The sequence below is a fragment of the Mustela erminea genome, chromosome 6, assembly GCF_009829155.1.
Source record: "Mustela erminea isolate mMusErm1 chromosome 6, mMusErm1.Pri, whole genome shotgun sequence".
Classification (NCBI taxonomy): domain Eukaryota; kingdom Metazoa; phylum Chordata; class Mammalia; order Carnivora; family Mustelidae; genus Mustela; species Mustela erminea.
In genome coordinates, this window is record NC_045619.1 from 89,966,378 (window position 1) to 89,981,173 (window position 14,796).

Below are 14,796 nucleotides of genomic sequence, written 5' to 3' on the forward strand. Positions count from 1 at the left end.
TATGAAGTTCAGGAATGTTCCCTCTATCCCTATACTTTGAAGCATTTTAATCAGGAACAGATGCTGGATTTTGTCAAATGGTTTTTCTGCATCGATTGAGAGGACCATGTGGTTCTTCTCTCTTCTCATATTAATTTGTTCTATCACATTGATTGATTTGCAAATGTTGAACCATCCTTATAGCCCAGGGATGAATCCTACCTAGTCATGGTGGATAATCTTTTCAATGTGCTGTTGGATCCTGTTTGCTAGGATCTTGTTGAGAATCTTAACATCCATATTCATCAGTGATATTGGTCTGAAATTCTCCTTTTTGGTAAGGTCTTTGCCTGGTTTGGGGATCAAGGTAATGCTGGCTTCATAGGAAGAATCTAGAAGTTTTCCTTCTGCTTAAATTTTTTGAAACAGCTTCAGGAGAATAGGCTTTATTTCTTCTTTGAATGTTGGGTAGAATTCCCCAGGGAATCCGTCAGCTCCTAGGCTCTTGTTTTTTGGGAGGTTTTTGATCACTGCTTCAATCTTGTTACTAGATATCGGTCTATTCAGGTTGTCGATTTCTTTCTGGCTCAATTTTGGGAGTTTATAGTTTTCCAGGAATGCATCCATTTCATCTAGGTTGCTAAGCTTTATGGAATATAACTGTTGATAATAACTTCTGATGATTGTTTCTACTTCCTTGGTGTTAGTTGTGATCTCTCCCTTTTCATTCATAATTTTATTAATTTGGGCTTTCTCTCTTTTCCTTTGGATTAGTGTGGCCAGTGGTTTATTGATCTTTTTTCTTTTTAAATTAAATTTTTTATTTTTTATAAACATATATTTTTATCCCCAGGGGTACAGGTCTGTGAATCGCCAGGTTTACACACTTCACAGCACTCACCTAAGCACATACCCTCCCCAATGTCCATAACCCCAACCCCCTTCTCCCAAACCCCTCCCCCCAGCAAGCCTCAGTTTGTTTTGTGAGATTAAGAGTCACTTATGCTTTGTCTCCCTCCCAATCCCATCTTGTTTCATTGATTCTTCTCCTACTCACTTAAGCCCCCATGTTGCATCACCACTTCCTCCTATCAGGGATATCATATGATAGTTGTCTTTCTCTGCTTGACTTATTTTGCTAAGCATGATATGCTCTAGTTCCATCCAGTTTGCCACAAATGGCAAGATTTCATTTCTTTTTGATGGCTGCATAGTATTCTATTGTGTATAGATACCACCTCTTAGATACCACCTCTTCTTTATCCATTCATCTGTTGATGGACATCTAGGTTCTTTCCATAGTTTGGCTATTGTGGACATTGCTGCTATAAACATACGGGTGCACGTGCCCCTTTGGATCACAACGTTTATATCTTTAGGGTAAATACCCAGTAGTGCAATTGCTGGGTCATAGGGCAGTTCTATTTTCAACATTTTGAGGAACCTCCATGCTGTTTTCCAGAGTGGTTGCACCAGCTTGCATTCCGACCAACAGTGTAGGAGGGTTCCCCTTTCTCCGCATCCTCGCCAGCATCTGTCATTTCCTGACTTGTTAATTTTAGCCATTCTGACTGGTGTGAGGTGATATCTCATTGTGGTTTTGCTTTGTATTTCCCTGATGCTGAGTGATATGGAGCACTTTTTCATGTGCCTGTTGGCCATCTGGATGTCTTCTTTGCAGAAATATCTGTTCATGTCCTCTGCCCATTTTTTGATTGGATTATTTGTTCTTTGGGTGTTGAGTTTGCTAAATTCTTTATAGATTTTGGACACTAGTCCTTTATCTGATAGGTCATTTGCAAATATCTTCTCCCATTCTGTCAGTTGTCTTTTGGTTTTGTTAACTGTTTCCTTTGCTGTGCAAAAGCTTTTGATTTGATAAAATCCCAATAGTTCAGTTTTGCCCTTGCTTCCCTTGCCTTTGGTGATGTTCCTAGGAAGATGTTGCTGCGGCTGAGGTCGAAGAGGTTGCTGCCTGTGTTCTCCTCAAGGATTTTGATGGAGTTCTTTCTCACATTGAGGTCCTACCTACATTTTGAGTCTATTTTTGTGTGTGGTGTAAGGAAATGGTCCAATTTCATTTTTCTGCATGTGGCTGTCCAATTTTCCCAACACCATTTATTGAAGAGGCTGTCTTTTTTCCATTGGACATTCTTTCCTGCTTTGTCAAAGATTAGTTGACAATAGAGTTGAGGGTCTATTTCTGGGCTCTCTATTCTGTTCCATTGATCTATGTGTCTGTGTTTGTGCCAGTACCATGCTGTCTTGATGATGAAAGCTTTGTAATGGAGTTGAAGTCTGGAATTGTGATGCCATCAACTTTAGCTTTCTTTTTCAATATCCCTTTGGCTATTTGAGGTCTTTTCTGGTTCCATATAAATTTTAGGATTATTTGTTCCATTTCTTTGAAAAAGATGATGGTACTCTGATAGGAATTGCATTAAATGTGTAGATTGCTTTAGGTAGCATAGACATTTTCACAATATTTATTCTTACAATCCAGGAGCATGGAACATATTTCCATTTCTTTTTGTCTTCCTCAATTTCTTTCATGAGTACTTTATTGTTCTCTGCGTATAGATTCTTTGCCTCTTTGGCTAGGTTTATTCCTATGTATCTTATGGTTTGGGGTGCAATTGTAAATGGGATTGACTCCTTAATTTCTCTTTCTTCTGTCTTGTTGTTGGTGTAGAGAAATGCAACTGATTTCTGTGCATTGATTTTATATCCTGACACTTCACTGAATTCCTGTACAAGTTCTAGCAGTTTTGGAGTGGAGTCTTTTGGGTTTTCCACATAGAGTATCACATCATCTGCGAAGAGTGATAGTTTGACTTCCTCTTTGTCGATTTGGATGCCTTTAATTTCTTTTTGCCGTCCAATTGCTGAGGCTAGGACTTCTAGTACTATGTTGAATAGCAGTGGTGATAATGGACATCCCTGCCATGTTCCTGACCTTAGCGGAAAAACTTTCAGTTTTTCTCCATTGAGAATGATATTTGCGGTGGGTTTTTCATAGATGGCTTTGATGATATTGAGGTATGTGCCCTCTATCCCTACACTTTGAAGAGTTTTGATCAGGAAGGGATGCTGTACTTTGTCAAATGTTTTTTCAGCATCTATTGAGAGTATCATATGGTTCTTGTTCTTTCTTTTATTGATGTGTTGTATCACATTGACTGATTTGCAGATGTTGAATCAACATTGCAGCCCTGGAATAATTCCCACTTGGTCATGGTAAATAATCCTTTTAATATACTGTCAAATCCTATTGGCTAGTATTTTGGTGAGAATTTTCGCATCTGTGTTCATCAAGGATATTGGTCTATAGCTCTCTTTTTTGATGGGATCCTTGTCTGGTTTTGGGATCAAGGTGATGCTGGCCTCATAAAATGAGTTTGGAAGTTTTCCTTCCATTTCTATTTTTTGGAACAGTTTCAGGAGAATAGGAATTAGTTCTTCTTTAAATGTTTGGTAGAATTCCCCCGGGAAGCCGTCTGGCCCTGGGCTTTTATTTGTTTGGAGATTTTTAATGACTGTTTCAATCTCCTTACTGGTTATGGGTCTGTTCAGGCTTTCTATTTCTTCATGGTTCAGTTGTGGTAGTTTATATGTTTCTAGGAATGCATCCATTTCTTCCAGATTGTCAAATTTGTTGGCGTAGAGTTGCTCATAGTATGTTCTTATAATAGTTTGTATTTCTTTGTTGTTGTGATCTCTCCTCTTTCACTCATGATTTTATTTATTTGGGTCCTTTCTCTTTTCTTTTTGATAAGTCTGGCCAGGGGTTTATCAATTTTATTAATTCTTTCAAAGAACCAGCTCCTAGTTTCGTTGATTTGTTCTATTGTGTGTGTGTTTTTTTTTTTTCGTTTCTATTTCATTGATTTCTGCTCTGATCTTTATGATTTCTCTTCTCCTGCTGGGTTTAGGGTTTCTTTCTTGTTCTTTCTCCATCTCCTTTAGGTGTAGGGTTAGGTTGTGTACCTGAGACCTTTCTTGTTTCTTGAGAAAGGCTTGTACCGCTATATATTTTCCTCTCAGGACTGCCTTTGTTTGGTGCCACAGATTTTGAACCATTGTATTTTCATTATCATTTGTTTCCATGATTTTTTTCAATTCTTCTTTAATTTCCCGGTTGACCCATTCATTCTTTAGAAGGATACTGTTTGGTCTCCATGTATTTGGGTTCTTTCCAACTTCCTCTTACGGTTGAGTTCTAGCTTCAGAGCATTGTGGTCTGAAAATATGCAGGGAATGATCCCAGTATTTTGATATTGGCTGAGACCTGATTTAGGACGGAGGATTTGGTCTATTCTGGAGAATGTTCCATGTGCACTAGAGAAGAATGTGTATTCTGTAGCTTTGGGATGAAAAGTTCTGAATATATCTGTGATGTCCATCTGGTCCAGTGTGTCATTTAAGGCCTTTATTTCCTTGCTGATCTTTTGCTTGGATGATCTCTCCATTTCAGCGAGGGGAGTGTTAAAGTGCCCTACTATTATTGTATTATTGTTGATGTGTTTCTTTGATTTTCTTATTAATTGGTTTATATAGTTGGCTGCTCCCACGTTGGGGGCATAGATATTTAAAATTGTTAGATCTTCTTGTTGGACAGACCCTTTGAGTATGATATAGTGTCCTTCCTCATCTCTTATTATAGTTTTTGGCTTAAAATCTAATTGATGTGATATAAGGATTGCCACTCCTGCTTTCTTCTGATATCCATTAGCATGGTAAATTTTTTTCCACCCCTCACTTTAAGTCTGGAGGTGTCTTCGGGCTTAAATGAGTTTCTTGGAGGCAACATATGATGGGTTATGTTTTTTTATCCATTCTGACACCCTGTGTCTTTTGACAGGGACATTTAGCCCATTAACATTCAGGGTAACTATGGAGAGATATGAATTTAGTGCCATTGTATTGCCTGTAAGGTGACTGTTACTGTATATGGTCTCTGTTCCTTTCTGATCTACCACTTGTAGGCTCTCTCTTTGCTTAGAGGACCCCTTTCAATATTTCCTGTAGAGCTGGTTTGGTGTTTGCAAATTCTTTCAGTTTTTGTTTGTCCTGGAAGCTTTTAATCTCTCCTTCTATTTTCAATGATAGCCTAACTGGATACAGTATTCTTGGCTGCATGTTTTTCTCGTTTAGTGCTCTGAAAATATCATGCCAGCTCTTTCTGGCCTGCCAGGTCTCTGTGGATAAGTCTGCTGCCAATCTAATATTTTTCCCATTGTATGTTACCGACTTTTTTCCCCAGCCTGCTTTCAGGATTTTCTCTTTGTCACCAAGGCTTGTAAATTTTACTATTAGGTGACGTGTTGTGGGCCTATTCTTACTGATTTTGAGGGGCATTCTCTGAACCTCATGAATTTTGATGCTTGTTCCCTTTGCCATATTGGGGAAATTCTCCCCAATAATTCTCTCCAGTATACCTTCTGCTCCCCTCTCTCTTTCTTCTTCTTCTGGAATCCCAGTTATTCTAATGTTGTGTCGTCTTATGGTGTTACTTATCTCTCGATTTCTCCCCTCGTGGTCCAGTAGCTGTTTGTCCCTCTTTTGCTCAGCTTCTTTATTCTCTGTCATTTTTGTCTTCTATATCGCTAATTCTTTCTTCTGCCTCATTTATCCTAGCAGTGAGAGCCTCCATTTTTGATTGCACCACATTAACAGCTTTTTTGATTTAACTTGGTTAGATTTTAGTTCTTTTACTTCTCCAGAAAGGGCTTTTATATCTCCCAAGAGGGTTTCTCTAATATCTTCCATGACTTTTTCTATCCTGGCTCAACCTTGAGAATTGTCATTCTGAACTCTAGATCTGACATATTACCAATGTCTGTATTGATTAGGTCCCTAGCCTTTGGTACTGCCTCTTGTTCTTTTTTTTGTGGTGAATTTTTCTGCCTTGTCATTTTGTCCAGATAAGAGTATATGAAGGAGCAAGTAAAATACTAAAAGGGTGGCAACAACCCCAGGAAAATATGCTTTAACCAAATCAGAAGAGATCCCAAATCGTGAGGGGGGAGAAAGGGGATAAAAAGAGGTTCAGAGAGAAGAAAGAAAAAGAAAAAAATAAGAAAAAAAGAAAAGATAAGAATTAAAAAATGAAAATTAATAATTAAAAGTATAAAAAAGAAAAAGCAATATATATTAGATAAACTAGTTAAAAAACATTAAAAAAGAAAAGGGTAAAAGTTAAAAAAATTTTAGCAGAAGAAGAAAAAAAATTGAAAAAGAAAAAAAAATTAAATTAGCTGCAATACTAAAGAATCACAGGGAGAAAGCCATGAGTTCCGTGCTTTGCTTTCTCCTCCTCTGGAATTCTGCTGCTCATCTTGGTGTTGAAACTGCACTCCTTGGTAGGTGAACTTGGTCTCGGCTGGATTTCTTGTTGATCTCTTGGGGGAGGTTCCTGTTGTAGTGATTCTCAAGTGTTTTTGCCCCAGGCGGAATTGCACCACCCTTACCAGGGGCCGGGCTGAGTAATCCGCTCGGGTTTGCTTTCAGGAGCTTTTGTTCCCTGAGCGCTTTCCGTAGACTTCTGGAGGGCGGGAATACAAATGGCGGCCTCCTGGTCTTGGACCGGAGGAGCTGGAGCCGAGAGCCCGGGGCCCCACTCCTCAGTGCGCCCTCAGAGAACAGCGCCCAGTAACTCCCGTCTGCCTGACCTCTGGCCGTGCTCCAAGCTCACCAAGCCTGCGACCGGTTCAAGGTAACACCGAGCTGTGAGCTTACTGTCGGCTCTGTCTCTGTAGCCGGCTTCCCCATTCCAATACCCGCAATCTCTGTGACACTCAGACACCCCCGATCCTTCTGTGACCCTGCGGGACTTGAGGCCACGCTGACCCCGCGTGGGCTTTGCCCCGGTTTAGCCTCTGGAGCGATGTCCCTCAGCGGAACAGACTTTTAAAAGTTTGATTTTGTGCTCCGTTGCTCCGCTGATTGCCGGGAGCCGGCCCCTCCCCCTGGGGTCTATCTTCCCATTGCTTTGGATTCACTTCTCCGCCAGTCCTACCTTCTAGAAAGTGGTTGTTTTTCTGTTTCTAGATTTGCTGTTCTTCTTCTCTTTGATCTGCTGATGGATTTGCAGGTGTTTGCAATCTTTAGCTAAGCTATCTAGCTGATCTCCTGCTAGCTGAAGTAGTCTCAGCCTGCTACTTCTCCACCATCTTGACTCCTCCTGGTTTATTGATCTTATTGATTCTTTCAAAAAACCAGCTTCTAGTTTTATTGATATGTTCTACTGTATCTCTGGTTTCTAACTCATTGATCTCAGCTCTAATCTTGATTATTTCCCTTCTAATGTGTGGAGTTGGTTTGATTTGTTGTTGATTCTCCAGCTCTTTAAGGTGTAGAGACAGCTGCTGTGTTCTGGATTTTTCAATTTTTTTGTGGGAGGCTTGGATGGCTGTGAATTCCCTCCTTAATACTTCCTTTGCTCTATCCCATAGGTTTTGGACTGAAGTGTCTTCATTCTCATTAGAATGGCCAAAATTAACATGACAAGAAACAACATGTGTTGTAGGGGATGTGGATAAAGAGGCACCCTCTTACACTGTTTGTGGGAATGCAAGTTGGTGCAGCCTCTTTGGAGAACAGTGTGGAGATTCCTCAAGAAATTAAAAATAGAACTTCCTTATGACCCTGCCATTGCACTCCTGGGTTTTTACCCCAAAGATATAGATGTCGTGAAAAGAAGGGCCATCTGTACCCCAATGTTTATAGCAGCAATGGCCATGGTTGCCAAACTATGGAAAGAACCAAGATGCCCTTCAACGAACGAATGGATAAGGAAAATGTGGTCCATATACACTATGGAATATTATGCCTCCATCAGAAAGGATGAATACCCAACTTTTGAAGCAACATGGATGGGACTGGAAGAGATTATGCTGAGTGAAATAAGACAAGCAGAGAGAGTCAATCATCATACAGTTTCACTTATTTGTGGAGCATAACAAATAGCATGGAGGACATGGGGAATTAGAGAGGAGAAGGGAGTTGGGGTCAATTGGAAGGGGAGGTGGACCATGAGAGACTATGGACTCTGAAAAACAACCTGAGGGGTTTGAAGTTTCAGGGGGGTGGGAGGTTATGGTACCAGGTGGTGGGTATTATAGAGGGCAAGGATTGCATGGAGCACTGGGTGTGGTGAAAAAATAATACTGTTATGCTGAAAATAAATTAATAAAAAAAGAAATAAATGATATAGAAACAAACAAACAAGAAGCAGTAGAACAGATCAAAGAAACTAGGACATGGTTCTTTGATGGAGTTGATAAAATTGATAACCCCTGAGCCAGACTTACCAGAAAGAGAAGAGAAAAGACCCAAATAAATAAATTATGAATGAGAGGGGAGAAATACAACCAACACCATAGAAAATATAAATAACTATGCGAATATTATGAACACTTACATGCCAAAAAATTGGGCAATCTGGAAGATATGCCTAAATTCCTAGAAATATGTAAACTAGAGGAAGCAATAGGAAATTTAAGTAGACCCATAACCAACAAAGAAATTGAATCAGTAATCAAGTAGTTCCCCACAAATAAAAGTCCAGGGCCAGATGACTTCACAGGGCGATTCTACCAAACATTTAAAAAAAAGTTTCTTCCCAAATTGTCCCCCCCCCCCAAAAAAAACATAGAAATGGAAGAAAAACTCCCAAACTCATTTTACTAGGCCAGCATTACCTCGGTTCCAAACCAGACAGAGATCCTATTAAAAAGGAGAATTCCAGGCCAACATCCCTGCTGAAGATGGATACAAATATTCTCAGCAAGATACTAGCAAATAAAATTCAAGAGTACATTGAAAGAATTATTCACCACAATCAAGGGTTTAATTCCTGAGCTTTAAGGGTGGTTCAATATTTTCAAATCAATCAATGTGATACAATGCATTAATAAAGAAAAGATAAGAACCATATAATCCTCTCAGTATATGCAGAAAAAGTATTTGACAAAGTACAGCATCCATTCTTTTTTTTTTTTTTTTAATTTATTTATTTATTTATTTATTTTATTTCCAGCATAACAGTATTCATTATTTTTGCACCACACCCTGTGCTCCATGCAATCCGTGCCCTCTATAATACCCACCACCTGGTACCCCAACCTCCCACCCCCCGTCCCTTCAAAACCCTCAGATTGTTTTTCAGAGTCCATAGTCTCTCATGGTTCACCTCCCCTTCCAATTTCCCCCAACTCCCTTCTCCACTCTAAGTCCCCATGTCCTCCATGCTATTTGTTAACAGCATCCATTCTTGATAAAAACCCTCAACAAAGTAGGGATGGAGGGAACATACCTCTACATCATAAAGGCCATATATGAAAGACACACAGCTAATATCATCCTCAGTACAGAACAACTGAGAGATTTTCCTCTACAGTCAGAAACAAGATAGGGATGCCCACTATTTTTTGAAGATTGTTTTTATTTATTTGAGAGAGACTGTGTGAGAGAGAGAGGGCCTGGGCAGAGGGAGAGGGAGAAGCAGACTTCCTGTTGAGCAGGGAGCTAAGTGAAATAAGTCCCTCAGAGAAGGACAAATATCATATGATATCACTCATATGTGGAATTTAAGATACAGAACAAATGAGCAAAGGGGGAAAAAAGAGAGCTAGATGCAAACCAGGAAACAGACCCTTAACTATAGAGAACAAACTGATGCCTACCAAAGAGGAGGTGGGTGGGGGATTGGGTGAAATAGGTGATGGGGATTAAGAAGTATGCTTGTTGTGATGAGCACAGGGTGATACAGGGAAGTATTGAATCACTGTACTGTATACCTGAAACTAATATTACACTGTATGTTAACTAACTGGAATTTAAATAAAATTTTTTTACAACCCCCCCAAAAAAACCCAAAAACAAAAAAAGAAAAAAATGAAATGATTAAAATAACATTGTAGAAAAACAAATCTGGAAACTTTAATAATATGAACATTCAGGAGAAGAAGATAATTATGTAGTTTTTGTTTTTGTCATATTCAAGTTAAGGTGAGGGGTTCCAAATCTGGACAATCACATTTCTTAAAAGGATGAACTTGATGATGATTTTAAGAACTGCATTAAAAATATATTCCTGTATAATAGAAAATATTGTGCTATTATTTATAGTAATTTTATAATTAGGATAAGAGCTCATTAAAAGCTGTCACCATTAGTTAATGCAGACTCTGTGTGTGTGTGTGCGTGTCTGTGTGTTGAGAGGGAGGCAGAGAATGGGGGCTATGCCTGATTGTTTGATAGATGGGAGTGAGCACATGAGAGTAACATCTTTTCATCTTTTGCACAGGTTTATTATCTCATCACTAATATTGCCATCAGGATGACTTCTTGGTTTTATCCTATGCAACCTAAATTTTTTTTTCATGATTTTTCTCAATGGTCATCATGTCAATACGAAGTCTTAGATGGATGAAAATACATTACTTTGGGGGAAACAATTAGTCTTTGTTTTCTTCTTCTCTTTCATATTCATTTCAGTGCCATGAAATCAGTATTAAACAGGGGTGGGGGCAAGAGTGGTGGGCATGATGCTGTTCAAAATGCTAATAGGACATCTAGCTAAGTACCTGGGTTTTAAATTCTATAGAATGAAATTCATATTAAGGTTACATTTTGATACAGTGGTAAGTGAAAACATGATGGTAAGAGTTTAGGCATATTGATGATGGTATTATTAAGTAATTCCTGTACAGAAGTGAAAATAAAGAGGTAGGAAAGATACCCAGGTCAATAAAATAGGCATGAATAACAATAGGGAGTCAAGAAACTCCAAGATCCATTCAGGCAGTGGGAGTAGTGTAAGTTGGGTACAAATTGAAGGAGATGAAGGGGTCAGACTTGAAGTTGGAAATACCTGTTATGGAGCCAGATTATAAGAAGTTTATAAGTGGCTTAGATTGTGAAAAGCTCATTGAATTGTCTGGATTCTCTGCTTTATGAATTAGGACCACAAAATTTGGCTTACACATATGAGTGGTTTCTGAGATGATAATTTAGTCTATCCACAGACAAAATGACTAATGCAGAGAAGGTTATTTTACATATTAATTTTGTAGTTATGTATACATAAGAGTTGGAATATATTTGATAATTTCCCCTGATATCTTCTTAGATTTTTAAGAAGATTTTATTTATTTATTTATTTGAGAGAGAGAAAGAGAGCACATGAGAGTGAGAAAGCAGGGAACAGCAGAGGGAGGACAAGAAGACTTCATGCTGAGCACAGAACCCAGTGTGGGGCTGGATCCCAAGGTCCTGAGATCATGATCTGAGCTGAAATGAAGAGTCCAACACTTAACTGACTGATCCACCCCTCTTCTTAGATTTTTTAAAGGTATTTGATGACTCCAGAAAGATGAAAAGTGAATTGAAATCTTTTCAGAGTAAAGTAATATTCAGAAGATTACCATATAATGTATCTTTATTTTAATGAGCCATTTTAGAGTCTTTGTGAAAAAGAGGCTGGATTTACAGTGATTTAACAAGTATAAACAGATCTTCATAAACCTTAGGGAGTCTTTCTCAAGCTATTTTGAATTATTTCTGCCCCAAAATTATGTCAGTGGAAACTTAGAAGGCTATAGGATATAGCCTCTGTATGTCTAAAAACATGAAGAACCTACTAACATCAGAGGATCCCCAAATATATTTGAATGGATTTTAATAACATAGTAACATAGGCTAAAGCCAACAGTCTAAAATTTAAGAAAAGGCTAAGTATAAAATACTGCAAACTGGGAAGGAATAGTTGAAAATGTAGAAGAAGGTGTAGAAAAAATCTACAGAACAAGAAAAGGGAAAAGCTTAGGAACAATTCACATAAAGTCAAAACAGAACAAAGCAAAACAAAAGGTTTCTTTTGACTGCAAGATTATTAAGAGGCAATATGTGAAAAAAAAACCTTTCAGTCTTATATGACTTAAAGAAGTATAAGTCATAAGTAATTAGGGAGCGATATTTCAAAGGGATGGATTATATACAGCCTGATGTCAAAAGTTGGCAATAGATTGTTTGGCAGATATCCTGGCAAGATAGACCTCATTTAATTGCTCCTGAAGGGAGATCTTAAAAAAAAAAAAAAAAAAAAAAAAAAAAAAAAGGACACTGAATCCAGAAATGAGAAGACTATGGGGCAATGTTGTATCTGTCTTTTAAAATTTTTAAAGGATGTCATTAAAGGATCACATAGAGATGTTCAGTGCTGCTTCAGAAAGCAGATTTTGGGTAGAGGCTCCGAAAGGTGGATAGAAGTTTCAAAGAAGCCAGCAATCAGACATGTAGATGTTACAGAGAAACAAAAGGTAGCCTAATATAAAGAAAGAAAAAAAAGAACTTTCTAACAAGGAGTCTTGTCCAAAATAACTTTGTAATTGTCCCAAGAGCATTCAGCAAGTTCTCCTCACATAGTCCTCATGGGATGGCCCTGGAGTTTTCCTTTGTTACAAAATTATAATTGACTTATTTTCAGTCCTCTCTCAGAGGGATTTTTCTGCCAAAAACTTTATTCTAAAAACTTTATGCTGCAATTCTCTGAAATATTTTCATGGGACTGGAAAAATCTTCGACGACCATGAATTCTGTCTGCTGCTATTTTTGTAGGACGTCAGGGACTGGGGAGTTTTGTTACTGGTCTTAAATTTCTGTTTTGTGGCCATCTTCATTCTAAGACCTGCAAAACACGTGAACATGGAGATTTTCATGCAGGTTGATTTCTTAGCTTCATTGGCTCTTATTTCAAATTTAGTAGGGAAATACCAATATTCTTAAAGAGAAAGATTCTTAGTCCATCATCCTCACTCAGTGTTCAGGAAGATTGATACAACAGGTTTTCAAAAAAATTATATTAAAGAAAGAGCAAACTTTAATAACAGGTAATGGAAAGTTATGGACCTATGGGCAATGGCACTAACAAAGAACACGGTCATGCCATGCTTAAGGAGGTTGTTATTTTGTTGGGGATTAAACATTGTTTGGGATGTTTAATTTTGTCATTGTCATCGATAGTTTTATTTTTAAAATACGTCTTCTTTTCCAGATGAAAGGAAAAAAATTTGAATTTCTGTAGTGTCCCATGAACAAGTTCATAAGATAGAAAAGAAATATAAGTTCAGGTAAGAATAATTAAAAAGCAATTGTATCTATTTAATCACTCAATAAGATAACCATGGACATTTTATATATGGTTAAAAGACAGTTTTTGAGTATCAGAATGTGATATGCCATAAATTAAAAGTTATCAAGGTAAAAATAAATCTCAATGATTTATAGTCTATTGCTTGAAGAAAGACCATAACTAAATCAGACTGGGAATATGATAACTGAGGTTTAAAAGATAGTCTTAGTGATGTATATTCTATTATTTTTTTATCTCTCTTTTCCATTGCGTAGAAAGCCTCACAATCATAAAAATCTTCCATCATTGCTGTTTTGATTATTTTATACCTACTATTGGCTATTTATCATTCATTTATGAATAGAGGGGAATCTTTCATCAGCCTTAGTCTATAATTTTGTATAAAAGTGATAAACAATATTACTTTACTGTATTATATTACTCTAGGTTAGATCCATCTCCTTTTCCTTACGGGTACACTGACAGCATTCTCTGAACCAAAAATTGTGACACAGTATGGTCAGAATGTAATATGGAACATTTAATGTCAGGATTGCTCTCAAAAGCCTGCCTAAACTAAGGTTCCTATGGTCATAGAACCTCATAGCTAAAAGTATTATTATTCACAGTTAAAAAAAAAACATGTTCTTTAAAAGGCTAGCAGTGAATTTATTTGCTTAATACTGGACATTTAGTGATGCATTAAATAAATGTAGTTGCAATATTATAATAAATACCTCATATCCAGGATCATATCATTCCACAAAGCTAGTATTGCTTTCAGTTCTTTTTTTTCTTTATAATCAGAGCCAGGCAAAATGCTTGGCCCAGAACAGGTACTCAAAAATATTGAATAAACATATTAATGGATAATCAGACAGATGAAAATATATATCCTTGAAATATTGATAGTCTTTTTCATTGATATAGTATCAAAAAAATGACACGATTTGGTATAAGAACTTAAGATTTTTTCTTCTCCTCCTTCTTTGTAAATAAGACCAAAGGACAAGACCTACAAAGCTGGTGTCTCCTTGCAGAGAGAAGAGTTGTGAGTGAAAAAAGGTTAGCATGTCTTAAAAGGGCTTCCTATTTTCTTTAACTGTCCTCTTTTTCCCCATTCCAAACCAGCAAATGATGATTGGTGCTTGAAACTGCTCTGTTCAGTTTTTTGCCTAAAAAAAGTTTTGTTCTATTAGTTCTAGAATAAAATATCAGTATCTTCATGGGTGTTAAACTGTAAACCTAATTCATCTTCCTGCCAACTAATAAAATGAAATTACTATACAATTACTTGAATGGATTTCCAAAAGTGGTGGGGCAGTAGAGTGAAGACTTAGAATAGTGCTATATTTCATTTGTCATTTGTTCCTCTTAATTTGAATCTATATGAATTAATTTCATGCCCTTCTTTGACAGAGTTGCTGGGAGAGGCAACAAATGAAAGAAGCAAAGAAAGTCATGAAGGCTTTGGGATCTGAGGGATTTTTGTAGACAGTCAACAAAAAGTAAACCTCTTACAATTGAGGGAGTATAGAGAGTCAGGAGAAACTCTGAATACTCTCTAATTTTGATTACTACTGTATCACTCATATCAAGTTCAATAAAGACATTTTGTGGATCATTTGCTGGTTTTTCTTATCTGTGTACCTTTCCTTGAAAGCATAAGTTGCACTTGCTTT